This window comes from Neofelis nebulosa, chromosome 14 (assembly GCF_028018385.1).
Source record: "Neofelis nebulosa isolate mNeoNeb1 chromosome 14, mNeoNeb1.pri, whole genome shotgun sequence".
Classification (NCBI taxonomy): domain Eukaryota; kingdom Metazoa; phylum Chordata; class Mammalia; order Carnivora; family Felidae; genus Neofelis; species Neofelis nebulosa.
The window spans coordinates 48,782,580-48,807,616 of NC_080795.1; the positions used below are offsets into that span (position 1 = coordinate 48,782,580).

At 44.3% G+C, this 25,037-nt stretch overlaps 1 protein-coding gene and 3 long non-coding RNA genes across 7 annotated transcripts in view; 2 read left to right on the forward strand and 2 right to left on the reverse strand.

Annotated features, from left to right (window-relative positions):
* Positions 1-2,372: 2,372 nt before the first annotated feature.
* LOC131494398 (uncharacterized) lies at positions 2,373-3,871 on the reverse strand. Of its 3 annotated transcripts, none has more exons than XR_009253380.1 (4): positions 3,693-3,871; positions 3,485-3,624; positions 3,003-3,127; positions 2,373-2,480 (listed from the first exon to the last, which is right to left on the reverse strand). It is a non-coding gene; the product is annotated as an uncharacterized LOC131494398 (long non-coding RNA). The 3 variants fall into 3 exon arrangements; XR_009253379.1 differs by having other exon boundaries at positions 3,485-3,606; positions 3,693-3,870; XR_009253378.1 differs by lacking the exon at positions 3,693-3,871 and having other exon boundaries at positions 3,485-3,686.
* A 4,131-nt stretch (positions 3,872-8,002) lies between these two features.
* LOC131494952 (uncharacterized) lies at positions 8,003-19,188 on the forward strand. Its single transcript, XR_009253675.1, has 3 exons — positions 8,003-8,059; positions 16,815-16,901; positions 18,997-19,188. It is a non-coding gene; the product is annotated as an uncharacterized LOC131494952 (long non-coding RNA).
* Positions 18,733-19,607, reverse strand: LOC131494953 (uncharacterized). Its single transcript, XR_009253676.1, has 2 exons — positions 19,506-19,607; positions 18,733-19,245 (listed from the first exon to the last, which is right to left on the reverse strand). It is a non-coding gene; the product is annotated as an uncharacterized LOC131494953 (long non-coding RNA).
* Positions 19,608-20,316: 709 nt separating this feature from the next.
* ATP6V1C1 (ATPase H+ transporting V1 subunit C1) overlaps positions 20,317-25,037 on the forward strand; it is a 48,324-nt gene continuing 43,603 nt past the window's right edge. The window contains exon 1 of one of the 2 annotated variants that reach the window (XM_058698739.1): positions 20,317-20,495. The gene's annotated coding sequence lies outside the window, so the exon portion shown is untranslated. The remainder of the gene's footprint in view (positions 20,496-25,037) is intronic. The other variant, XM_058698741.1, reaches the window with a different exon arrangement.

Consider the following 25,037-nt stretch of genomic DNA (forward strand, 5'->3'; position numbering starts at 1 on the left):
TTTGAGGTACACTTTTTGAGTAACAAATTCTGCCTCCGTCTCTACAATTGGTCTGGGGCAACAATTGACCTACATCATTTTCCTCCTACACTGTCCATTGTAGATCCCCCTCACCTCGGCTACCAGCTCTTCTGGCCTTGGAGTCTTACCTGGGGGCTTGATCTGGACTGCCATCAATGAGGGGCCTGAGCCCTGGTCACCATTTCCTTCTCTGGCCAGGCTCCTGTACTTGTCAATTTACAGTCATGATTGGGCACGAATGTCTCCCTGCCCCATTGCGTAATAATAGCCTTACCTGTTCCTGATGATCAGGGTCAATTACCCCTGCCACAATGGTGACTTCTCTTCTTGCCTGCTGGCCCCTGGACACAAGAAGCCCAAGGTGTCTGGGCAATAGCTGTAGCTTATGATTCAATGCGTTCTTGCTGGGTCCCCTGGAAAAAGTGAGTCCTCTTTGGGGCTGAGGTCCTCTAAGCCTGCAAAGCCCAGCAATGTGGGGACAGGAAACACAAAGTCCCTCAGAAGTGGGTCATTGAGAATGATGGTAAGTGAGGCCATCTGGACTTATTTACACTTCCTATTGGGAATACAAAGCTACCTAAAGACTTTGGCTCAAGGCACATGATGTGCTCTGGAAGATGCATCCTCACAGAGTAATGTCTCTAGCTGGCACTTCAGGTCTGTCTTCAGCAGGCTGCTCCAGCCCCATCAGGCTGGCAGCGTCTGGGTGATATGGTCAGCGGATCCCACGGTCACGGCCCATTTCCACACCTCCTTTCTGGTGAAGTTAGTTCCCCTGTCTGACACAACGTGGGATCTGGTACTGGTGGGTCAAACACTCTGTAAGCCCTCAGATAGTGGTGCTGGATGAGGAAAGGAAAGCTCAGACCGAAATATGTCCTGTGGGAACAAACTGTTGACCTTTCCAAAAATGGAAGGGGCCCAACGTGGCCAACTTGCCCCCACTTGGCCAGTTGGCCTCATTGAGGAGTAAGGGGCTCAATATTGGTCTCTGTTGCAGACAAATTGGACGTTGGACAGTGGCAGTAGCTACATCAGTCTTGGAAGTACAGTTAGTCCTTGCTTTGCATGGTTCCAATACGCACAAAACTTCAGTTACCATGATTTAGTTAAATAACACCGGTCCCCCAACAACACGGTTCAAATATCTGTTACCACACTGTATTAACTGTGCAAACTGTGCAGAGCGCAAACCCCAATGTTAGCTCTGTAGGCCAACGATCACTATGTAAATAGAAGATGCATGTCATGATGGGTGCTGATCACATCACTTCTTTCAAAGTCAGGTGGTGACCGGTCACTGCCCACCTTTGTTCAGTTCACACACAGGCGGGCAGCCAAGCATCTAGTTGTGTTACCTGGTTCCCAGCGAAGCTACCCATGTGACGGTTGACTACGATGGATACTCGAAAAAGGGAATTGGCCAAAGAGATGAAAACGCGGCAATGAATCCCCACAGTGATAAGGCTGGAAGTGAAATTCGAGTCAAATGAATTATAGAAGAAACAGCTGACTCTGGGAACACACCCCCAGCTGCCTTTTGGGAGCCTCTAGATGCACAGCAGAGGAACTTAGTGAAGGCCAAAGGTAGCGACGGAACTGAGAACGAGGTGGCAGCAAGAGAGTGGAGGTGTCCCAGAGGAAGCGGACCTGGCAGAAACTTTACGCGCAAGCAGCTCTTTGAAAATTCTCATGACATTCCCGTTCAATTTCGTGGAAAGCGCAAAGCATAAAATGTCAGAAACTGATCCAGACTTAGAAAGGAATACAACAGTTCTCCACAGAGGCATAAAAGAGATGCTCTCTCCATATAGAAAAGTATACAAGATGGTAAACATTGTCCGAACTCTTGTTACTAAGTTTACTTATACAGGAATAAACCACTAATTTCCAGACGTTCTCATGTTTTCAGTCATAGTTGACTAACAAAATATTAGTCGCACTATTTTTTTTTGTTTCCCTATACATGTATAACCAACAGTAAAACAGTTTTTAATATTTTGACAAAACGTTTTTAAAGTCGCAGCATGATCATCATTTTTCCCCCGCTGATTTTTTTTTAAATGTTTATTTTTGACAGAAGAGAGAGAGAGCGCATGTGCACGTGTGCACACACACGCATGGTTGAGGAGGGGCAGAGAGAGGGAGACACGGGATCTGAAGTGGGCTCTGTGCTGATAGCAGAGAGCCCCATGCAGGGCTCAAACTCACAAACCATGAGATCATGACCTGAGCTGAAGTCAGGGGCTTAACCGCCTGAGCCCCCCGGGGCGCCCCTTCCCCATTGATTATTAACACTGCACGGTTTCAGGGTGCATGGTCATTTTTACCATCCCGCACTACTGTGCAAGGCAAGAACTGCCTTTATGTGCCCTTGGAGATATTCTCAGCCTCCATCTCTGTCATGGTGGCCTCTCCATTCATGTGCCCATCATGCCAGTTCTCGGGTGGCCAACGACCTAGGAAGTTCAGACGGTGAGATGTCAAAATCTTTGGGGACATCCACCAAGATGTCTCCATTCCATCTGTTAGGACTAAAGGTTTTTCTAACCTAGTCCCCTCTCTTGACATGGGCCTGCTTTAATTTTTTATGAAGTCCAGTCTCTTAGCTGGAAGAATCCAAAATTGGATTTTGGAAGAGTCCAAAATTTTTTCTTATCCCACCATTGCAGGTCTGAAGGTGCATCTGTGAATATCCAGTGAGAGACTTCTGGCGTTTACGCCTGGATTTCATACATGGTTTTCACCCTCAGCTGCTCCTTAAGTTTCTGTAGCCATCAGTGGGACTTAGCCAGAGCCACCCGATCCAATTATCCTTATATCTACCTTTTCCTTCCAAGTTTCAAATACCTGATACATCGCACCCACTAGTGCATTGGCTTCTCCTGGTACTCGTGCCCAAATCACCCCCCACCCCCCCGCCCTGGGAGATGTAACAATTGAATGGCCGCCGGTGCTAGCAGCATCTGGACTCTACTTACCACCAGCGATGGGGGCCTCACGGCCAGCCTGGTGGTGTGTGACCCACTTTCAAACCCTCACTTTGTTGCCTGCTTTCTGGGACCACGCCCAGCACCGATGGCCGCAGGTTAGAGTCTCTGGAAGTCTGGGGTGCAAGATGGTTGTCAGAGATGAACACCCGTAAAAGGATGTGAGAGGAAGCAGGACTGCTTTGGGGAAGAAGTTAACTGTTACATCCACCCAACAAAGGCTTCAGCAACCCAACAGGACAATCTGGAGCAAGCATTTATTGTCATGCTTTGACCCAGTTAGGTCAAAACAGTTAGGCTTTAATACCCCCCCCCCCCCCCACTTTCCTCAGCCACTGGACTCAGGCTTTCCTGGGAAGGGCATGACCTTGCATGAAGCCGTTTAGGCAGCTGAGATCCACCAAGAAGGAGCTGACAGCCGGGCTGTTTGCTGACTGCACTCCCCCCCCACCCCCCAGCCAGGCAGCACATACCTCCTTGAAGGGGGATCTGGGCGGCACCCCTCTGTGTCTACCAGATCACGGGAGTTGCCTTCCTCACTCCGATTCTGCCTCATATAACGGCGTTGACAACGTTCATTCTAGTTGTGACCTGACTGTAGAATACCACAAAACTGGAGTACAAGTCTGACAGTGTAAATCTCATCCTGAGAATGAAAAAAAAAAAGAGTCATTTATTCACCTGTTTTGGATAAAAAGCCACTCTATGTGATTTCTCTATTCCGACATGGATATTTACAAAGGAAATAGTCATTGATGTTTCCCTCTTTTCGGTCTCCTAGAAAAAAAAAAAAATCTTGAAAAAGTTTTCCTCGGAAAAGCAGAGTCATCTAGCAGACCCTGTGGCTAATGTACAATTAAACCGTACAAAATTAAACACATCTCACATGACTGTCACGGGTTCCCTCTGAAGAGCTGAATCACATATACGAAAGCAAACTCCCCCTAGAAAGAATAACAGAAACATGGAAACCGGGAGGCGGCCTCGTGCTAAAGACCCAGCAGGGAGGGAGCTTGGAGGTTAGCCACGACCTAAATTCCTACGGTGCTGAAATACTACCATTTTTGTCGACCCACAAGTGTTTACTTGGCATCTCCATTGTTGCCTCTGACGTTGCACGGGGTCCGGAGGGGAAGCTGAGGGCCAGCGGGACTGACCAACTCCCCCAGGGTCACGCTGTGGCCCAAACCACGACTGAAACCCAGGCCTCCTGACTCGAAGAACAGTGCTTGCTGCTGCTCTTTTCCTGGTGCTTGTTCTCCAGCAGGGAATGTTATCCATACAGATAGAACACAACAAAGTCAGAGCTATATGTTGTTGTTTCCCCCCCCCCCCTTTTTTTAAGTTTATTTATTTTGAGAGAGAGAGAGAGAGCAGGGGAAAGGCAGAGCGGGGTGGGGTGGGCAGAGAGAATCCCAAGCAGGCTCTGTGCTGTCAACACAGAACCCGACATGGGGCTTGATCTCGCGAACCCTGAGATCATGCTGTGAAGGGAAATCAGACGCTTAACTGACGGAGCCACCCCGGTCCTTTTATAAGGCTGCTCCTTTCTTGAGGTCCCCTCAGTAGATGCTGTCAGTGTGCCCTGACACTGGGTGTGCTTTCTGCCACCAGCCACCCCATCTCTGCTGTAGCCTGCTTTACCTGTGCTGCAGAAAGCCGGGTCTCCCTGGCGATTATCCCCCTCCACAACCTGTAGTCCGTAATGGACCACAGGCAGAAATGGGGATATGAATGTTCCCATCCCTGTCCTTGGGTGGGACAACTCTTGAGGTGTGAGCTACCCCTCCCCAGGTCACCTCGGCTTGGTATCACAGCCTTACTTGGTCCTCTTTTCTTCCCTGCCCCACTTCCTTATTCCCCTAATGATTTTTCCTGGGAACACTCCCTAATACATCATTTTCCTATGAATATTCCTTGTCTCAAAATCTGTGTCCAGGGAATAGAAGTGAAAAACCACTGACTCTGAAACTTTTGTCTAAATTTCCTTCTGTGTAAACATGGAAAATTCTCTCTCTCTCTCTCTCTTTCTCGGATATCAACTGCTTATTTTAATGTGGGTGTGGGTTGGGGGCTTGGCACTCAATCAGAGAGAAGCAGGCCAGGTCAGTGCTTTGGTGAGCACCGAGGCTTCAGCCAAATAACTTGCTGACGTGTCTATCACTAATGCCTGTGACTACAGGGTGAAAAAAGTGTTGTCCAAAGCTGACTGATCAGTGGGGCAAGAGAAATGGTATTTTTCAGTATCTCTCATGGGACGAGACCTCTGAAGGATTTTGTAAGCATTTGTTGGCAAACTGGAAAACACAACCGGGTAACTCCCAGAGGGGACAGGAGCTTTTTAGGGGACACAGTGGAAAGTAGAAGCCCAAGGGGAGGGAAAGGAACGGACCCAGGCTGGAGCAGCAAGCCGGATGGGGGAGGGGAAAGGGGGCCTGGCCCAGTAAGGGCCTGGGAGCCAATGAAGATTCCACAGAGGGATGGGAGGGGGAGAGGAAGGCCTGGGGGCATTACCAGAACAGGTGAAGTCTACAGGGGACATAAAACAAATAAACACCCAAGGAAGAGAAGCCTTGCAAAACATTTGTAGTCCCTCACTAACTGCCAGGCAATATGGTGGGTGACTTTCAGAGACTCGTGGCTAAAAAACTCAAACACGCTCTATTTGTGTAGGAAAAGCCTGCACTGGCCAGCCACAGTGACTAAATTTCCACAATTAATCAAACCATTTGATGAAGGCAAGATTTCTTAATCAGGATCCAAGGCCCAAGGACATTGAATTCAGGGGGTCCGTGAACTTGGATGAAGAAAAAAATTATATTAAATTATATCTGCATTCTAACCTAACTGAAATTTTAATTATGAATGTAGTCAACACACCTTAGCACCACCTAAGACTTCGTCACCAATAGAAATCATAGGTATTTTTGTATGACGTTACCGTTGCTATGAATATTTCGAGATACCATTGACGCTCACGATATTTTCAAATTAAGAAAACTATTAGATATGCCTCTAGGTCTTGTTTTCTGATATATCAATAAAGAAGAACACGTTACTATTTCACATTTCAAAACATATTTTGAGAGCAGTATTTCAATACAGTTGGTTTCCTTTGTATTTCATTTTATGCATTTCAAACCACTTTCTGACAAGAGGCCCATGGAAGAACAGAATAATCATAATGAAGGCATTGAAAGTCACATATAAAAGCTCATGTGAGTAATTGTCACTGGTGTCCTTTAACACACATCAGAAGAGCTTCGTCCCCCCCAGGAAAGAAAGGGTGCTGCAGAAAAGGTGAATACTGAGGAGGCAAAAAGAAAAGGAAGATCTGCTTCAGAGGACAGAGCTGGGTGTTGGCACCATACCTGGGGAATCTTCAGCACCCCGGAAGGACATGCTTCAAAAAAGAGAAAGCCAGAGGATCTGTTGCCACACAACAAACAAACGAAGATAAAACAACCTTCTCTGCAAGGTGATGTGGATTGAAGGATGAGTCAGCTGAGACATGGGTGTTTGTTAAAAATACAGATTTTCAGGCCTTGGGTTGAGCGTGAGAATCTGTATTTTTTTTTTAATTTTTTTTTTCAACGTTTTTAATTTATTTTTGGGACAGAGAGAGACAGAGCATGAACGGGGGAGGGGCAGAGAGAGAGGGAGACACAGAATCAGAAACAGGCTCCAGGCTCCGAGCCATCAGCCCAGAGCCTGACGCGGGGCTCGAACTCACGGACCGCGAGATTGTGACCTGGCTGAAGTCGGACGCTTAACCGACTGCGCCACCCAGGCGCCCCGAAGATCTGTATTTTTAAGAAGCACCCCAGGCGGTGTGGCGCTAAAACCCAAGCAGGGAGTCTTGACTATATAAGAATGTTGGGATGGAAGAATATGCTGTAGCTTTCCAGGGAGTAACTCGGCTATCCTTGACATGCTAATTTGTACCTGAATTCCCGAGAAATGGAGATTGCATCCCTGTGTGTCATAATCCAGCCCCCTACTGGAGCAGGTGGACCTTCTCCCTCCAGGAATTTTAAATCCTGTGTCATTCATGAACGTATGGCCCCATATTTTTCAAAGCACCAGATCGGGGCTTTCCTTGGTCTAAATGAATCTTTTTAAGTAGGTCCGAACTCTAACTACAATTCCCATCTCAGTTTTAGAGGACTGGGATATTTACTTATTAACAAATAATTATGCAAATCATAACGTTCTAACCTTAGTGTAACTGAATGCAGTTTGGGATTTGCGGGGGGGGGTGGGGGGGTGGGGAGAAATTCTGAGGAGTAAATCCACAGTATGTTTCAAAGAGAGATTTAAATTGCTAATTTCCTAGCATCGGAATGTGAGTAAGGATTGTCACAGACTTAGCATGCAAACCACGTATTTAACATTCCTGTGTAGTAACGGTCTCTGAAGTCGTGTTTTGGTTTGAGAAACAGCAAGAATAAATATAGCACGAGGGGGAAACTTTGTTGTTTATTTTTAAGGGGATAAAAATTTATGAGGAGCTTTTGCTCACCAGAAAAGAGCTTTCTCTTTAGTCTCCCACATGATTTTATACCTCTAATCACATTGGAAAGAACTTGTTTCCCAATGCTCTCGGAGTTCTGCATTTCGCTTCCCAGAACAAGGAAGTGAAGGGCTATGAAACACACATACACACACACACACACACACACACACACACACACACACACGAAATGTGAAGAACAAGCATATCACCAGACAATATATGTGATTTGAAACAAAGACATAATTATTTGCCTGCGACTCGGAAAGTTGTGCTGGGGGTGCCGTGAGGGACTGGAACTGGGTCTCTCCTTTCCCAACCCCCCTGGTAATCTTAACCACTTCCTCCACGTTCATTCTCTTTGAGTAGCCAACACATGGCATTTGGACTGCAGCAAAACCTCATTGTGACATTTCAATGGCATAATTAGTGACAATTCAGTCAATGTGAGTTGGGCACCTTCCACATATACCAGGATCTGGTCTCAGCCTTGTTTGTACACCGGCTCATTGACTCTTCATAATAACTCCATTAGGTGGGTTTTATCATCCACATTTTACAAGTGGCTGGCATAGAGTAAGCACTCATTGAATAGTACTTATTGTTTTAAATCGTCATTATTACTTTTATGAATAACTTCCATATGAGGCAATCAGGACACTTTCAGACTCTTACTTGAGCCTTGGAAAACAGGTTCAGTTTTGGTGGCTGGAGACAGGGAGGAGGCAGAGGGTAGTCCAGTATAAACCCAAGGCTGAAGGAAGGAAACTGTAAGGAATACATGAAAAATGAGTAAATTTGCTTGTTTGTGTTGAGTTTGTAGAGAGGCATGTTTGGAGCCGTGCCTGGAAAGATAACTGCGGGTCTCATTTTGGAGCCTTGCTTGGCCAGAGAGTTTGGACATAAATTTAAAGGCAGTGGAAACTCACTGAAGGTTTCTGACGGGGCAGATGTTCTGGACTATGCAAGAAGGGCTGGGCACAGGGCAGGAGGCAAGAAAAGAGAGGAATGCATTAGAGAGTTACTGTGGTATTCCAGGTCTAAGGTGATAAAGTCGGAGCCTGAACCAGGATAGTGGCCGTAAGAACGGAAGGAAAGGATGTGTGAGGGAGAAATTATGCAAGAGGGCTTGTTAGGACTTGGAGCCAGGAGAAAATGATGGGGAAGGTGGAGAAATCAAAGATCACAATCAAGGTCTTAATCTTGAAAAAATTATGGTATCGTTTCCAGATAGAGGAGATGGTGTTCAGATAGAAACGGGTAGGTCTGACTTTGAACACACTGATTTTGATTAGAGGATAATATCTAGGTAAAACTGTCTGCTAAGCAGTCAGAAACTCTAGTAGAGTGGGAGAAATGGAGAAGGGAGGAGTCCATTCTTTGGAAAGACTCATCTTTTGTGGGTAGAGGAGGAAGGGAGCCATTGAAGGAGAGGGAGAACAGTGTTGACATGTAAGGAAGAAAAGCGACATAGTGAGCAAGTGTCAGATAAGCCAAGGGAGGAGGAGGATTCAAGCCAGGGGGTGGGGGAGGTGGCCAAAAAGCAAGAGGGCAATGGTGGCCACTAAACATTTTTGGGAGCCACTCACCTTCTCTTGACCTTCCTTTGTCTGAAAGGCACATGAAAAGGTTATAGGGGCTTAGGAGAAAGAGGGTAGCTCTGTACAGATTCTAGGTCTTGCATTGATGTTTTTATTTACAGCCCCACAAATAAACCTCACTTGTGGTCAGTAGTGCCATCTGTGAATATGGAAAGCCTATCATTTTATTTTTGCAGTCATTGTCAACATCATCTAGAACCATCAGTGTGCTTTGGCTGCAAATACAGAAATGCAGACTCGGGGCGCCTGGGTGGCTCAGCCTGTTAAATGTCCGACTTCGGCTCAGGTCATGATCTCATGGTTTGTGAGTTCGAGCCCCGCGTCGGGCTCTGTGCTGACAGTCTGACAGTTCAGAGACTGGAGCCTGCTTCAGATTCTGTGTCTCCCTCTCTCTCTCTCTCTCTCTGCCCCTCCCCTGCTTGCCCTCTGTGTCTCTCTCTTTCTCTCAGTGAATCGGAAGCCCTAAGGTAGAGTAGATGTCACCATTGGTTGATTAGAGGCTCAAAAAAATTTTTTTTAATTAATTAATTAATTAAGGAACGAAGTATTTCCCATTTCTCCTCTCTGCTGTCCCCAGTGGAAGTTTCTTCCTCAGAGAAGTAACAAGATGGCTGCCGCAGTTCCAGATAACACAGCAGAAGTATCGCTATTTGGAGGAAAAAGAGAGACCACCTCTTCCTGTAGCTTTCTTGGAGGAGGCAGGAAACTTTGCCAAAGCCTCCCAGCCGACTTCCCCTCATGCCTCATTGGCCAGAATTAGGTCACATGCAAATGCCTGACACAGTTCTCGTAAGGGTAATGGCATTACCTTTAGAGGAATCAGACTCATTCCTGACAATTTCCTCTGAAATACTTGGCTATGCAGATGAGTCCCTGGACAAAATTGAAATTCTGTTAGAAAGGAAGGAGGGGGAATGGACCCTGAGGGGGCAACTCTTAAATGGAGGCTATATTATCAGTCTTTAGGATTATGAAGAAATGTTTGCTTAGGATCCCTATCTGAAAGGGCCTTGTAATCTGGTTGGTGGTAGACACTCCAAAAAATGACAGCAGAGTTTTTAGCACAGTTTGGATACACAGTAGGCGCGTATGAATTTGCTGGATGAATGAATACGTACCAGTACACCCTAAATGCTAAATGAATAACACAACCATGCACAGAGATTCAGATGTATTGAATCAGTTCTAGTGCAAAGATTTATCAAGTATAGTGAAGTTCTATTAGAATACAGATACCCAAGTCACAACCCCTAGAATTCAAATTCAGGTTTTTTCACGGCCCCAGTTACCTGCATTTTTAAACAAGAAGCCTAGGGGGTTCTAGTACAAGCTCCATGAGAGTTAGGGAGGGTGGCTGTAAGGGTGTGGTTGGAGTAGGTAGGTAAAATTTTGTTTAAAGCCATCTAATGAATCATCAAATTAAAGAACTGGTGATTTACCTTCTGATATTTGTAAAATGGTTGCTAGGATCCACAAAATAGTGTTTTAGAGTTCTTATCAAAGAACCGTGAGTACAAAGGGAACTTACTGTGCAACTTTTCCCTTCTGGGCTTAATTAAGCTGATCGACTGCTGAGGAAAAGGTGAATCAAACAGTGTTTCCAAATTCCAAATTTGAAGGTATTTGTTTTATTTGAGAATACAATCACATACAATGATCAGGCTGCTGTTTTATAATGGATTGAAAACATTTGCTCATTCTTATTCTTCCCCAGCACCAGTACCCCCTGCCCCAATTTCTTTATAATTTATTGTACTCAGAAACTTGTAGGTGTAGGGTGAGACTATTCTTTCCCTCTGAATTGCAAAATTTACCTTTATACGGGAAGAAAACCTTAATTTGCCACAGCTCTTATTTAACCGTCTGAAGAAATAGGGTCTAAATTCCAACCAGCAGGTACACGCGTGCTTGATTTCATGTTGCCAATGTCATTTTCATTTATATCTGGTTAGTTTTTACTTCCCTTTCCTAATTCACCCTTTTATTTCTGCATTGTACTCACTCCCTTTGCTGGGGTGTGTGTGTGTGTGTGTGTGTGTGTGTGTGTGTATTTTATTTTCTCAGTGAATGCACTGGTATTGATATACCATTTGGATTGGATATTTGTAAAGCCTGGTTGGAGAATGTATGTAATAATCATAACTATAATTATATAGCAAGCATGATTTCAAAGCACTGTGATTTCCATTATCTCAAACTTCAAAACTTATGAGGTGCTAATATGCATATCACTTAGCAGGTTAGGAATTTGATATTTTTCCAGGATCATACAGTTAGTAAATAGGGCAGCCAGGGGGGGGAAAATTATAAGCCATGGTGGATTTGGTAGTGTCATATAAACTGGATTTAATTTTATAGGATTATTTTTTAAAACCTAAAAGATAGATCATCTCATCTGCTTTCATTCATACAATAGTAGCTACATCTGGATGCTCTGTAAGTAAATTGATATGGTTAGGGTGTTATTAATGTCAAGGATTGTTTTAGTGCAATCTGGATGGTTAATGTGAATTTAACCTCTAAAAGTGAAGGCTAGGGGCCCCTGGGTGGCTCAGTCAGTTGAGTGTCTGACTTTGGCTCAGGGGAGCCCCACATGGGCTCACTGCTGTCAGTGCAGAGACTACTTCAGAACCTCTGTCCCCCTCTCTCTCTGCCCCTTCCCCACCTGTGCTCTCTCTCTCTCTCTCTCTCAAAAATAAATAATTAAAAAACATTTTTTAAAAAGTGAAGGCTATGGGGCGCCTGGGTGGCTCAGTCGGTTGGGCGTCCGACTTCAGCTCAGGTCCTCATCTCGTGGTCTGTGAGTTCAAGCCCCGCGTCAGGCTCTGTGCTGACAGCTCAGAGCCTAGAGCCTGTTTCAGATTCTGTGTCTCCCTCTCTCTCTGACCTTCCCCCCCATTCGTGCTCTCTCTCTCTCTGTCTCAATAATGAATAAATGTTAAAAAAAATTAAAAAAAAAAGTGAAGGCTATGGGGTGCCTGGATGGTTCAGTCGGTTAAGCATCCGACTTTGGCTCAGGTCATGATCTCACGGTTCGTGGGTTAGAGCCCCGCATCGGGCTCTGTGGTGACACCTCAGAACCCGGAGCCTGCTTCGGGTTCTATGTCTCTCTCTCTCTGTCTTCCCTCCCCTGCTCACATTCTGTCCTCTCTCTCAAAAATAAATAAGTATTAAAAAAAAAAACAAAAGTGAAGGCTAAAAAGCTTTACGAGTGTACGTGTCTGTGTGTGTTCACGTGTGTTAACAGAAAATAGGTTATGATCATTCACAAGGTTCTTTAGATACTGCTTGTGTTCAGTTTCTGCAGCAGTTTTTAAATTTATTTAATTTATTTAATTTTTTCCTGGAGGCTCAGGACTCTGTTCCAGTTTCTGAGCCAAGATATGAGGCCCTCTAGCTCAACATGCTGAGATTCATGATCATCACCCTGTGCCTAACACACCAGCTACTATTCTGGGAACTTGGCTAACTGCCTTTTTGAGACTCAATTCCCTTTCTTGTGTTCCAGTTTTATTCATAAATGATAATGATCATTATAGCTAGCATTTTGTGGGGACTCAATGGGCACCAGGTGCTTGCATAAGTGCATGATCTCATTTAATCCTCCTAATAAGCCTATTGCAAGGGTTATGGATGAGAAAACTGACATTCAGGTACGGTAGCAAGTGACAGAACCAGGGCCACCCTTAACGGGTGCATTGAGTCCCTGCCCAATACCCAGTCTGTCTAAGATCATGCTTTACAATGCCCCTTCCCTTTACCCAGCTCACTCCTGATGTTCACAAAACTCTCGTGGTCCCCAGAGAATCAGTTATGCCAAGAGTATTTTGTGAGATGTTAATTTGTGTTAAATACACTTTCCGTCCTCCACAAGTAAAGTGATGTGATGATATTAATCATAAGTCAAGATATTGCCTAGATTCTAGGCAAGCAATACACTCCTGGGGGTGTACCTAGGAGCCCTGGAAAGAAAGTGTTGTTTACAATTGTCGGAGCCCCCCAAGTTAAACCTACATCATTCAATGGGCACAGGTTGACAGTTCCACTAATGTGGTCACCCACCAGCTGTTAAGTCCTAGAGTTCTCATGTCACTTGGAATACTTGAGCCTAGTCTTGTTTGAGGAGCTGCCTGGGGGCAGTCAGACTAGAATTGTCCGTTTGTCCGTGTCACCAGGCAGGTGGCATTCATCCACCCCTTGGAATGACTGTGCAATGACTATACGAGTGGGGCTCGGGAAGACAGCCAGGAGTGTTGACAGGTGCTTTGTGTAGGACATGCAGGAGCTGGGACCATTCCTTGCTCTTTCAGATAAACATGGCGGTAAGGTTAAGGGGAAGAGGATCAAACCTCCAATTGTTCTCAGAGCCAACAGGCTGGGAAAAGCAGTGAATGAAATGGGAAGTGCTAGGGAAGTTTAGGAGAATCACGATAAGATGTTCTCCTTTCTGAGGAAGGCTCTGGGGATGATCTAAATGACAAAGATCCTCAAGGTCCTTCCTCCTCCATACCTGCTAAGGTCTAGGGTGTTACTTGCCCAGGGGCTGGGTTATTCTCCCTCCTCCAACACAAAATCCAAGTGTCCCATTCCAGCGGCTTCCCCTTCACCTTTTGCCAGTCATTCTCTGTGCTCACTTGGACCTTTCATCTGGAAGAAACTTGCAAGAAGGATAAGGAATTTTTATAAACTTACCGTGATTTATTATGTCCCCACTCTGGCCCCCAACAGGCCACTCTAGGGAGACTTGATGAATAGTGTGTTCAGCCAAGTGTTCGTTATCCTTATGATCTCTGTAACTGTTCTTTGACTGGGGTGGGGGCAGGGGCTTCTGCTCACCCAGGACACGTATCAGTACCAGTCATTATAAAGGGAAGAGCTGAGGATGATTGCCAGAATGGTGAGGAAGTGCCTCCGCCTGGAGGAGAGTTAGCAGCCCAGCAACCCTGGCCCCAGCTAGTCTTTGAGACCGCACGACTTGCAACCGCCTCCCCAGTTCCTCCTTGGCAACAGGCTATAAAGCAGAGAACCATTTATTGCTCAGTAGACATTCGATGTAGCCTACAACTGATTCCCAGGGACCATACAGCTTGGCTTATTACCTGTTTTCAGGGACTTCTTGCAAAATCCATCAATCAGCCCATGAGATCCTCATCCCTCCTCTTCCAGAAAGCTGTGTCTGCGATGTAGTCCGTAGTCCCTGTCACAAACACTATCGAGAGCTGGGAAAGGTCTGAGATTGAACACTACAAGTTAGCCTGGCCTGTCAGAGCTTCATGGATGCTAGTCGCAGACATAAGACCCCTGGGTCAGAAACAGAGGTCTTTGACTCACAGTACAGTACGTGGTGGGGGCCTCAGTGTATTTCTATCCGTTCCTCCACCCCGATGCCCACGGCGGGGACATAGATGGATGCGGGGACACATAGTTGATTTCATTACAGGCGTGTAACCCTGAGCTTAGGGAACCCAGATCTTTCATACGGTACAGTGTGTGTGGCTGTCCAGCACTTCAGAAGGAGACGCTGTGTGCTATACAAACATCCTGGGAAAGATAGTCTGGGGAAGTTGGTGCTTCCACTACCAAGACGTGCAGAGATGTGAGAGACCCATGAAGAATTCTTTCCCTACAGGGGTCACATAAATACATTTAATAAAATAGTGAGGGCTGAGATAAAAGTATTGAAAAGGCACTTGAAATCACTGTTCATTATGTCTGTTAATTTGTTTTAACACACTTTCCCTTCAGTAAACCCATTGTATTATTAACTGTTTGGAAAGATGTTATGTTTGTAAATTGAGGAATTAGATGTAACAATAAATGAGGGACTAAAGAGAACATGTTTATGATTATTATCAGGGGTTTTTTGGGCATTTTTTTCCTTTAAAAAAAAAACCTGATTGGTTCATTATAACTACTGGATGCTAGCTTCCTGTGCTATTACTTCTAGGCTATTAGTGTAAATAAGAGGAAAATTAAATTGATTTGGTCTGAAGCCAGCCACTTCCCAGTACAGAACAGTACTTGTTCAAAATCTTACCCACTGTGTTATTTAAAGCTGGAATGAGCAAATTAGAAAGTAATGATAAAGGGAACAAAATCTTGAAATACAGATGAAAGGACCGAATTGCTTTTTTTTTAAGTTTATTTATTTATTTTTGCGGGGGGCAGAGAGAGAGAGAGAGAGAGAGAGAGAGAGAGAGAGAGAGAGAGAGAATGAGAGAGAGAATCCCAAGCAGGCTTCATGCTGTCAGTGCAGAACTGATGCAGGCCTCGATCTCACAAACCACGAGATCATTACCTGAGCCAAAATCAAGAGTCGGTGCCCAAGGACAGAACTGCTTTTTAAAAAATATATTTTAGGGGTGCCCGGGTGGCTCAGTCGGTTAAGCGTCCGACTTCAGCTTAGGTCATGATTTTGCAGTTCATGGGTTCGAGCCCTGTGGACAGCTAGCTCAGAGCCTGGAGCCTGTCTTTGGATTCTGTGTCTCCCCCTCTCTCTCTGTCCCTCCCTTGCTTTCTCTCTCTCTCTCTCTCTTAAAAATAAATAAAACATAAAAAAATTTTTTAAATATATTTTATCTTCCTACTTCTATGAATATTTGCTGCTCCCAAGAACGTTTCATAACATTTCCAAGGAGACAATGACAAAGGTGATAATTTCTATTAGTTCAGGGACCAACAATGCAGGGAACAGAAGAAAGGAACTGACAGGTTTAATGACTCAGTAACCTCGTCCCTTCCCCTCTGTCACTCAATGTTTGAAAATCCTGCCTTTTAATTATAAAATCTATTTAATCATCTATTGGATGCTTACCATGTACAATACCCATTCAAGACTGAGTAAAAGGTGGTCTTGGTTAGGCTGATAAATCGTAATGCAAGTGAAATTAAATGCCCTAAGAATGCCGTGAGAATTCAGAGTAGAAAAGGAGTATGTCTCAGAGTGCAAAGAGAGCTTTATGTAGCAGAGGCTAAGAGCATGGACTCAGGAAAGAGCCTGGGTTCAGAACTCAGATCTGCCGCTTACTAATTAGTCAAATGACATTATCCCATCGTTCTTCAGTTTCCTCATATGTAAAATAGGGGTAATAATACTTGTCTCAAAGGGTTGTTTTGAGGATTAAATGAGTTAATATATTCAAAGCACATGGAACAGTGCTGGGCACAAAGCTAAGTGCTTTAGAAGTCCAGCTGTAATTGCTGTTGTTATATGTATGATTGTGGAGCTCAGAAAAAAAAAAAAACAAAAAAAAAACCTTTATGAATGAGAAGTCACTATAGGTGATCCTGGTTAACAGCAGGGAATGGAATGGAGATAATGTCAGACATCCCTTTTCTGACAGCCCAGCTGAGGCCCTAGAAACATGGATGTCCTTGGGTCTTGCTCTGGGGAAGGCTAGACAAAGACATTCCACACCTGCTGCTCTGAGCCTAGGGCAAAGGTTGCATATGTGCATACATCTGAACTGAAATATTCATGAAGGATGTACCCAATTGATTTTCCCTGAGTCATGGAATGACAGGTGATGTTTACTTTCTTATTTTTGCTTGCCTATACTTTCTAATTACTAATAATTAATATCTATTATTTGTTATATTAGGAATAAATGAAACCCTGTTTTAAAACGCCATTATTCATTAAACAGTTGGCATTTATTGATAAAAAATTGTGTTTCTATTCTTCTCAAGCAAGGACTATAATATGCAGAAATTTGTGACTACGATGAGTCCAGAATTCACTAGGAGGGTGGCATATGGAAACGAATCTCTTCGCTAGTAAGTGAGTCTGGCTGACAACCCAAAATGGCAATGTGTCCATAATATTACCTGATTCCATTTAAATCTTACAGGAACAATAGAGGTAGATATTATCGTCTCAATTTTATAGATGAAAACTCAGAGTATTATATATCATATTGGTAATCAAGAATTTGGGAATCTAATGGGATGCCTGGCTGGCTCTGTTGGTAGAGCATGTGACTCTTAATCTCTGGGTTGGGAGTTTAAGCCCCACACTGGGCATAGAGATTACTTAAAAAAAAAAAAAGTTATAAAAACTTTGGAATCTGAGAATATCATGCATCTAGTCTAGGGTTCTCAGCCTCAGCACTAGTGACATTTTGGATCAGAAAATTCTTTGTCACGGGGGCTGTCCTATGCATTGTAGGACATTCAGCAGCAGCCCTAGGTTCTACCCCTAGACACCTGTAATATCCCTTTCCTCACAGGTTGTGACAAGCAAAAACATCTTCAGACATTGCCAAATGTCCTCTGATTGAGAACCACTGGTCTAGTGTATTCTATTCATTAATTATTAATTATATATATCATTAATCATTAATTATGTATGAATTAATTATTCATATTAAACTCAACATTCAAGATATAAACCTCAAATCATTTTCAACACTTCACCTTTATAGGGGGCTTAGTCCTTCAATTAAATCTTTAATTGATGTTGCTGTTGATGAAAACAGACATTATGACATAATGGACATATTTTGTGTAAATATTTTCCTGTCTTTTGAATTACTTCCACCCTAATGTTATCAAATGAACAAACATTTTTTTAATTTTTATTTTAGAGAGAGAGAGAGAGAGAGAGAGCATGAGTTGGGGAGAAATGCAGAAAGGAGAATCTTGAAAAAAAACCCTTTTTTAAAAAATGTTTTGAAATTTATTTTTGAGAGAGAGACAGAGAATGAGTGGGGGAAAGGCAACCAGAAAGGGAGACACAGAATCCAAAGCAAGCTCCAGGTTCTGAGCTGTCAGTATAGCACCTAAGACTGGGATATCCCACGACCCTGGGACCATGACTAGACCTGAAATCAAGAGTTGGACGCTCAATCAACAGAGCCCCCCCAGGTGCCCCAGGTGACATGATTTTGATTCCTATTGTGCTATTAGTTTGAACTACTTTTCTCACTTTGTTTAATTAAAATATTTATCTTTTTCTCCTTGAAAAAAATTGTAAGAAAGAAAATAAGTGTTCTCTATGCAGTTTTTCAGTGCCTTTAAGCTTAGAAGGCACTTCCTGGTGGGGAGTATATATTTGGAAATGGAGGGAAAAGTGTGGCATGCCTGTTATACACACTGACATACTTAGTAAGCATGCTCCTACATGTAGTATAGAAAAGTGAGCTTGCTCTCTTTTTGTAAAACACATTCTCCTACTCTTAAAAGCAATCATTCCCTGCTTATATAAACACTTGCTAGGTTTTTAATTGACATATGCCAGACCTAGTAATAATTAGAGCTAACATTTACCGAGCACTACATTACACGATCTCTCAAGTATAACATGGTGTTTACAACACTGGAATGTGTCGGGAGGCCAGAATTGGATGCACTTGAGTTTAAAATTTAAGAAACTGGGATGAGAATTCTGCTTCAGGGCCACACACAAACAAAAACCCCGGAAAGGTTTTAAATGCAGACCCTAAAATTGCACTGTCCAAACCAATTGCTACTAACCTCCCGTGCGTATTTAAATTTTAACTAAAGTGAAATAAATTTTAAAATTCAGTTTTGGCCACACTAGCCACATTTCAAGTGTTCAACAGCCACATAAGGCTAGTAGGTATCATATTAACAGCACAGAGTAACATTTCCATCATCGAAGAAAGTTTTATTGGACAGTGCAGAGCTAACAGAATATTGCCTTCAGGGCCATTTTTGTGATACCAGATAAAGCTTTTGAAATTCCTGACAAGTTTCCAAAGCTGTGTAACAGAACTGGTTGTTGGAGTTGCCTGAACTTCCTCCAGAATTGGTGAAAAGCATCAGGTTGGGGATAGATTGGTTGGTTGTTACTTTCTGTCCAATGTAATACTAAGGCTCTAAGAAATTCTGTGGTGAATTTCTTCTACAGGGACACAAGAGCAGAAAAAGCCCAGGATAGCTCAGAAAACTTCCGTCCTGTAATATCCAGTAAAACTGGTGACCATTCACTGGGTGTTTCCTATGTGCCAGTCACTGTGCTGAATGCATACTTCCTTCAATCCTCACAAAACCTCCAAAAGATATGTATCGTTGCCACCATTTCACAGGTAAGGAAGCTGAACTTTAGAGGCCTAAGGTCACACAGATAGTAGCAGAGCCAGGATCTAAAACAAGATACCTTTATTTTTTATTTTTTATTTTTTTATTTTTTAATTTTTTTTTTCAACATTTTTTATTTATTTTTGGGACAGAGAGAGACAGAGCATGAGCGGGGGAGGGGCAGAGAGAGAGGGAGACACAGAATCGGAAACAGGCTCCAGGCTCCGAGCCATCGGCCCAGAGCCTGACGCGGGGCTCGAACTCACGGACCGCGAGATCGTGACCTGGCTGAAGTCGGACGCCTAACCGACTGCGCCACCCAGGCGCCCCACAAGATACCTTTATGCTCATGTGTTAAGCACCCCTGTAAAACCTCTGGTTCTTCACTTTCCTCATCTGCAAGTCTAAAAGGACTAAATTAGAAAATCCCAAAGTTCTCTACCATTTCTAAAACTATGTTCTAAATTAGAATAATACCCCCCGCCCCCCATTTTCCCAAGCCAATGAACTATGCAGGGTTTGGAAGAGCGCCTTGCTACCTAAGGATATGCTTTCTCCCATCCATACTTTTTCCTGAAACCTTTCTCGGTTTCCCATTATCTAATGTGGTTTCGACTGTTGTGATGTTTATCTCACGCCACACATACTCCTGAACTAGAGAACGTGCTCTCGTGGCAAGGAGGGATTCGCTCCGGTAAATTCTTAAAAACTTAGCAGAACGCCTAGTGCACAGTAAATGCTCCACGAACATTTATGGAATTAACTGGAAGTGGACTGGCAGGAAAACGTGAACCACTTGAAGAGAACTATTAAGGATATTACTTAGAAAACGGGGCTGTCTGAAGAAAACCCCGAATGGAATAGCCCGTATGGGAGGGGCGGCTGGAGACAAATTCTGAGCCGCAGACACCTGAAGAAGTGGAATAACGTTAGGGATGGCGGTGGTGACGTTCGCAAGGGGCGGAGCGGACGGCGCCAGGACTCTGGGAGAGGCGGCAAACTCCACCCACCCCGGAACGGCGGCCGCCTGCCCTCCCGGGTCTTCCAGGTTCCCGGGACAGCATCCCAGCCCCGCCCCTCCTCGGAGGTCGCTGCTGCGACGGCAGCTGCGGCTGCGCAGTGGCGCGCGCGTAGGCGAAGCGGCGCGCGCCGCGGTCAGCTGATTGCTCCGGCTGGCACGTGACTTGCTCCGTAGACGCTGGGGTCGTGAAAGCCGTGGGGCCGGAGCTTAGGTCCGGGAGGGATGGAGCGCTGAGCCGTTAACGTCTGCCGGGCTGTCCGCCTCCGTACCTGTTAGTGCAGCCACTTCGTCGTTTGACATCTTCCTGGGTCAGTGAGCGATGGTTACCCCGGATGGGGAGTCCTGGCCAGGCCGAACCTTCCGCTGCGGTCGCCGTCTGGGAGGGATGGGGGCGGGCGCAGGGGCCGAAGCTGTGGCGTTGGAGCTGGCTGGGTGGCTGTGGCTGGTTTCTCGGCGCCAGTTCGTTGAAACCTTGGGCGTAGGTTCTGTTTCTAAGGAAGAGGAAGCAGGGAAAAAGAAATGGCCCTAGGGGGTACGGAATAGCAGAGACAGGAAGGCAAAACACTGAGGGTCTGGGACATTTCTCCTTGCATTGAGGGTGGGGAGCAAATCTACGCCCCCTGATTGAGAGGGTTGAAATGTGACAGAGTGGCCCAGATGAGGATCTGGGGTGGTGTTGTGTGAAGTCACCGCGAGCTCGAGAGCCTTCACTGGGTGTACGCGCTTGTGAGTAGGGGGATGGCAGTTTAAAGGGTCTGCGAGCCCTTCACTACTGGCAGGGGTCTCTCGCACAGGATGCAGGATCTTTGTAGGCAGGGGAAAGAGTGAGAATCCAGAGAACTCAAACCATTTTTTATTAGAATGGGGGAAGGATAGGCAAGAAACCCTGCAAAGGAACTTGAGAGAGTCACGTAAGGCAAATTGAATCACCTGAAAATGAGTAAATAGAAGCTGATACTCTTTTCAGAGGAAAAGTCTGGTATGTTAGGGAAAAATAAAATATTTCAGCGAGAGCTCAGAACTTAGCACTGCTCTAAGAATGCGGGAGTGGGGTGTAAACAGTCCAGCCTTAGGAGTTCCCACCAGTGTTGGGGAGAGAAGTCGCACACACATGAAACATTGAAGTACTGTGAAGTTACAAGAAATTATCAAAAAGAATGCTAAGTGCTTTGGAATTGTGAAGTAGGGATGGAGATATGACCCGACACTATCATGAAATGTCCTGGAGGAAAGATAACTGGGGCTGGGCCTTTGCAAGCCAGTGGGATTTGAACTAGTGGAGAGAAATGAGGAGAACTTTCTAGGTGAAGAAATCCACAGGATTTGAAGGCCTGAAGATGAGAAGAAAGTGCTTCTAGGGGAGTAAAAAATCCAGGTTTGTGGTGGATTTGAATTACAGAGAAGTGAGAAATAAAGTTGGGGTCTGATACTGAAGACTACTGAATGATATTTACTCATTCATTCAACTGATACTCATTCAACTGAGCTATATATATATACACCAAGTACTATGCTGCTATTAAGGTTTAGAAAACAGGATCTCTCTCGTAAAGCTTACAGTCAAGTGGAGGAGATGGGTTTTAATAAATAATCGTGCAAGTGTGAAATGTGCTTGGGAGGAATAACAGTGGTGTGAAAGAGTTTGTAAAGGAGATGCCTTTTTAGAAAGTACAAAGGAGGCTTTTTGGAGCATGTGACTTTCAAACTGATAGCTGAAAAGAGGCTAGAAAGGAGGAGAAGGTGTGACTGAAAATGTTCCAGGTGGAAAGAACAGCGTATGTATGTCCATGCCCTGAGATGTGAAGAGGAATAAAGCTTTTGAGAAGTTGTAGGAGGGCTAGCATGGCCAAACCTGGAGGGAGCTATGTGAGAGAGGCATGCAGAGGAAGGCTGGGATCAGGCCCAGCAGGGCTTTTATCCTAAAAGTAAAGGGAAGCCAGTGAAGATTATAGTCAGTAAAGTGAGTTAGACGTGTTGTTGTTGTTTTTTAATATTTATTTTGAGAGAGAGAGAGTGAGAGCACGCAAGTGGGGGAAGGGCGGAAGGGTGGGGACAGAGGATCCAAAGTGGGCTCCATGCTGACAGCAGAGAGCCCGACATGGGGCCTGAACTCACCAGCCCTGAGTTTGTGACCTGAGCCGAAGTCAGACATTTAACCGACTGAGCCACCCAGGTCCCCTAGACGTGGTTTTTAAAAATAAAATTTTGTTGGGGTGCCTGGGTGGCTCAGTCACTTAAGTGTCTGACTTCGGCTCAGGTCATGATCTCACAGCTCATGAGTTTGAGACCCATGTCAGGCTCTGTGCTGACAGCTCGGAGCCTGGAGCCTGCTTCAGATTCTGTGTCTCCCTCTCTCTCTGCCCCTCCCTCACTCATGCTCTCTCTCAAAAATAAACATTAAAACATTTTTTTAAAAAAATAAAATTTTGGGGCGCCTGGGTGGCGCAGTCGGTTAAGCGTCCGACTTCAGCCAGGTCACGATCTCGCGGTCTGTGAGTTCGAGCCCCGCGTCAGGCTCTGGGCTGATGGCTCGGAGCCTGGAGCCTGTTTCCGATTCTGTGTCTCCCTCTCTCTCTGCCCCTCCCCCGTTCATGCTCTGTCTCTGTCCCAAAAATAAATTAAAAACGTTGAAAAAAAATTTTTTAAAAATAAAATTTTGTTGAGAGAGTGGAGGGTGCAAAAGTAAATGAGGGGAAACCACCTTGGGAGGACGTTGTTGTAATTCCTGCCAAGAGATGGCAAAGCAATTAATAGATCCTCCTGTAAGAAATGGAGAGCCACTGAAGGGTTTGAAGTCAGGATACCTTCTCTCTCCACTAAGGAATTGAGAAGGTTTAACTGTATTCACTTTTGAGACTTAAGGAGTCAGGGAAGGGAAAGAGTGATTAGATTCTATATTGACCCTTCACTGAGGGCAGTTCTAACTACCCCCTAAGCAGTCCTGAAGTCCACAGGGAATCGTTTGGGAGTTGACTAGAGATTCTTTTGCAAAAATCTGTCTTTGGTCTCTCACACTTATCCTCTGGTAATGTTATCTTCTCCAGAATACCTTTTATTGAACAATAGTAACCGGGCGGACTCAGTTACCTTTCATGTTTATCTTGTTCTCACAGGTCTTTGAGAGAAGGTAGATGAAAATGCTGTTCATTGTAAAGGTAGGAACCTGTTAAGACCCTTGGAGCTAGAAACAGTTTTGTCTCAGTGTGGCATAACTTCCAGAGTGTACTGACTCCTGGTATTGTTCCTGCTGATACACCTACATAATACTTAACCACAATCATATCTAGAGAGAAGGCTGAGTTTCCTAAAGTACATTGTAATCTTTGATTCAGCAGTTTTGGTGAACTTTTTCTAGTAGGACACCTTCAAAGGATTGGCAGTGGTGGTCAGCGCTTTTAAAACTGCTTTTCTGTAAGCTTGGGTAAACCTAGTCAGTACACAGCGGCTGGAGGAGATAATGAGCAACAAAGTAGAGCTCAAAGTGCTCAGGTTGTCAATCACGGTTCTTTGGCAACAAGCAGGTTTTAAGGTGTGCTGAAGACGCAGCGGAGCCTCAGGGTTGTGTCTCAGAGCTCCCGGATCTTTTTCTCTTGGTATATCTTGCAGGGACTAGATAAAATCTAAAGAAACAGTACCTGGCATCTGACTAAAGTAAATGCTGAGAGCTAGATAGTGTAATTTTGCATTTAAACTGGATAGAAGATACTCGTTTTTAATTTTTGGCATGTTAGTCTTAGGAGCTTCATTTACATTTGCTTTTACAACCTAAAAAGAAACTTCTGGGCTTCAAAAGTTGGATACTATGATTATTTCCACAACTTGTGAAATAATTCCATTGGCCAAAGAGCAAAACTGGAATGCCGAAATAAACCTTTACGGCAGGATCTCCTTTGTAGTCCACTAGTTCCAGAGCAGTCTTCCTATTGAACTTGAGTTTGTTTAGGGGTAGCTGCAGTTTTGACTAAGTACCTCCTAGGTAAATTTTTTTCTTGTACATATTCTGATCTGTCTGCAGGAGTAAATCTTTTTCATCCTTTGGATGTGACATTTAATACCATTTTATGTATAAACTAATTCATGTTAGATTCCCATTTCATAAATGTTTTTAAGACCTAGTAGAAACCATTAGCATAGTGCCCTTGGAAAGATAGCTCAGGCAATGATCCAGACCATTCTAAAATCTTACTGAGATGACTGACTTTTGGAATTAGAAATTTCAAACTATATTCTTTTTTTTTTTTAATTTTATTTTTTTAAATTTACATCCAGATAAGCATATAGTGCAACAATGATTTCAGGAGTAGATTCCTTGATGCCCCTTACCCATTTAGCCCATCCTCCCTTCCACACCCCTTCCAGTAACCCTCTGTTTGTTCTCCATATTTATGAGTCTCTTGTGTTTTGTCCCCCTCCCTGTTTTTATATTATTTTTGTTTCCCTTCCCTTATGTTCATCTGTTTTTTCTCTTAAAGTCCTCATATGAGTGAAGTCTTAGGATTTTTGTCTTTCTCTGACTGACTAATTTCACTTAGCATAATACCCTCCAGTTCCATCCACGTAGTTGCAAATGGCAAGATTTCATTCTTTTTGATTGCCGAGTAATACTCCATTGTATATATATACCACACCTTCTTTATCCATTCATCCATTGATGGACATTTGGGCTCTTTCCATCCTTTGGCTATTGTTGATAGTGCTGCTATAAACATGGGGGTGCCTGTGTCCCTTCGAAACAGCACACCTGTATCCCGTGGATAAATGCCTGGTAGTGCAATGGCTGGGTCCTAGGGTAGTTCTGTTTTTAGTTTTTTGAGGAACCTCCATACTGTTTTCCAGAGTGGCTGCACCAG